The sequence below is a fragment of the Eptatretus burgeri genome, chromosome 7, assembly GCF_056783735.1.
Source record: "Eptatretus burgeri isolate ZD-2024b chromosome 7, Ebu_testis_v1, whole genome shotgun sequence".
Lineage (NCBI taxonomy): Eukaryota > Metazoa > Chordata > Myxini > Myxiniformes > Myxinidae > Eptatretus > Eptatretus burgeri.
The window spans coordinates 2,234,949-2,237,448 of NC_140967.1; the positions used below are offsets into that span (position 1 = coordinate 2,234,949).

The following is a 2,500-nucleotide window of genomic DNA, read 5'->3' on the forward strand; positions in this document are numbered from 1 at the left end:
TAGCAATAGCAGTTATAGCCGTCACCCGTCCATAAGGGGTTAAAAGTCAAAACCTTTTCGGTTCTTCTCCATATGACTTGACCCCTTCAGGACGGGAGGCGGCTATAACTGCTAGGTGGTTATGGCCGCCTCCCGTCCTGAAGGGGTAAATACGAACAACTGACACCAAGCTCAGTTCTACTTAATTTTTTTTAACACACGCTCTCGCGGGCTCTTGCTGCCGAGTTGACTGGCAGTACCAACTTTTGCCTGGCTGACACGGATCGAATTTTACGCTTTGGAATAGATGTACAGACGCACAGTGAAATACTTCGTCAGTAGCTTCGTTTTCAGATTGTGGCAGGCGGGAATATCAACTGAGAAAGCTGACAGACGACGGACAAGTTTTTAAACCAGGTCATGCCCATTCAACTGGTCCTGCACCATCCTGAACTGCTTCTCTCCTTCTCTGAACAGCTTGAAAGCCACGTCACTGCAATGAGTCAAAGTGCCTTCTTTGTACTCCTTCAGTCTTGTTATCGCCTCACGACTGCCCTGCGAAAGAGACTTTCGGCTGTCCTCTGCGGCTTCCAGGCAAGTGGTGCAATGTGTCCAGGATTTGGAGACGGAAGAGATACAGTAGCCAGCCAGGTAATACAAGCTGCTCTCTTGGGCTTTGCTGAGAGGATCAGGAGGCAGCTCTCCAATGAAATAGCTGAATGTGTCCTCGTCACATTCGTCTGGTGTCGCCGGTTTCTCTTTCGGAATATCGAGGAAATCCAGTAAAAATGACCGGTCATCCTCGAGATAATTACCGGACGCGAGACACTTCAGAAATTACGGCACCGTTATGAGCTTCAGAGCCTGTCAGAATTCCAGCTCGTTTGGGACAGGATTCTTGAATCAGACGCACCCAAACAGGTTCTCGAGGCAATCCTGCATGAGTCTGGATGTGAGCCCAAAGTGGTGTCCCCTGGCCAGCAGTTCTCTCTGAATGTCGAGCACAGACGAGGCCGATAATATGATGCCGGATTGCCATGGCTTGCACGATTTGCCACATTCTACCCCTCCGAATACCACCAACGTCTCTTCAAGGTGCCGGATCGCCTTCTCGGAAACACACGTATTCGCTTTACTGAGCGCGGTGGCGGGGTGACGGCTGGACATCAGGTCGAACCAGGTGTTCATAAAGTCCAAGAACCAGGCAGTCGTTAGCAACACGTTGTCAAAACCTTCGTTTTCCACCAGGTAGTGCAGCCCAGCACTGACCGACTTACTGAAAAAAATTCAATGCCTTTCCCACTTTCATTTTGTCGAAATGGGCGGTGTTCGACACCATTTCTATGCCGAGATGGGGCGTCAGTTTCAGATCGTCATTGACCTGAAATGTCACCAGTTCCTTGATTGCCCCCAGGCTGATGACATTTGAAGGGAGATCATGCCTGGAGACGATATCAGCACCGAGCTTGAATTCGTTCCCATTCACCAGACCCGCCTTGACATTCTTGATCAGGTGCGGTATGTCGTACATGAAGTGTAGGAACCTGCCGTCAGCGCATGGGTGGGGAATTCGATTGACTGTCACTGCGTGCTTCGAACGAACCAGTCCGAAGTTCTTGAACATTGCTCGATTGGCACCATCCATGTCACATGTGTCTGCGTTGACATGGAGCCCAATGACATGAGCCCGCTGTACGATTTCAGTCACAAGTGGCTGGAAGTAGGCTCCGTTCACCAAATTGCCCATAAAATGATAGGCAATTGTTTGCTTCCATCTGGAGGTGATGCCAGCCAGCATGAATATGAGGGCATGAGTTGCAGCACCACCATGTCCTGGCAAAGTTACATTTCCGCGCAAACTACTGGATGATCTGTCGAACTGCAATCCCACTTCAATTGTCATTTTATCCAGCGTTAGGCAGCACTCACGCTCCGGTTCCTTCATAGTAGCAACCTTCAGCTAGAGGAAGTCAAACACTTTATAAAGACTACCAGGCTCCATCGCAATAACCTCCATCTTCCGTCGTAACGAACAAATCGATGGCAGTGGCTGGTGTTGCGACAACAGGACTTCGTAGTCGGTACTGCCACAGGCAAAGCGGAGTTGCAGAGCCTTCTTGTAGGTTTCTGCTGATTACTGAGTACCCCTTGTGCTGAGATGAGACAGCTTGTTGATATGATCGAGGTTGAAAACTTTTTGGACATTCGCCTTTGGAGTGACGAGCTCCCTGGCTTGTTTGCGTTTGTCCCACTGTGCCTCATGTAACCGCCACTTAAGAGAGACCACTTTCGCCTCCACTGCTGCGATCTTGGCGTTGTAGTCAGGACCCTGGTCGGTTTCAGCCAGCGTTACAGGAGCATCGGAGGCAAGGTCAACGAGTTGGACATCTTGGATGTTGCCGTCATTCACAGGCATGTCTTGTTTTGCTTATGTGTGATCTGGGACTGGCTCCTTCTGTGGTGTCGTCTCGTCATGGGGTCATTTCCTTCGCTTCCTTTTCGTGACAGGCACAATATGTGG

General features: G+C 50.1%; 1 protein-coding gene and 1 pseudogene across 5 annotated transcripts in view; one reads left to right on the forward strand and one right to left on the reverse strand.

The window, feature by feature from the left end:
* LOC147022551 (zinc finger protein 462-like) overlaps positions 1 to 2,500 on the forward strand; it is a 322,942-nt gene that overhangs the window by 131,907 nt on the left and 188,535 nt on the right. The window lies entirely within an intron of this gene.
* Positions 388 to 2,395, reverse strand: LOC147022552 (uncharacterized; annotated as a pseudogene).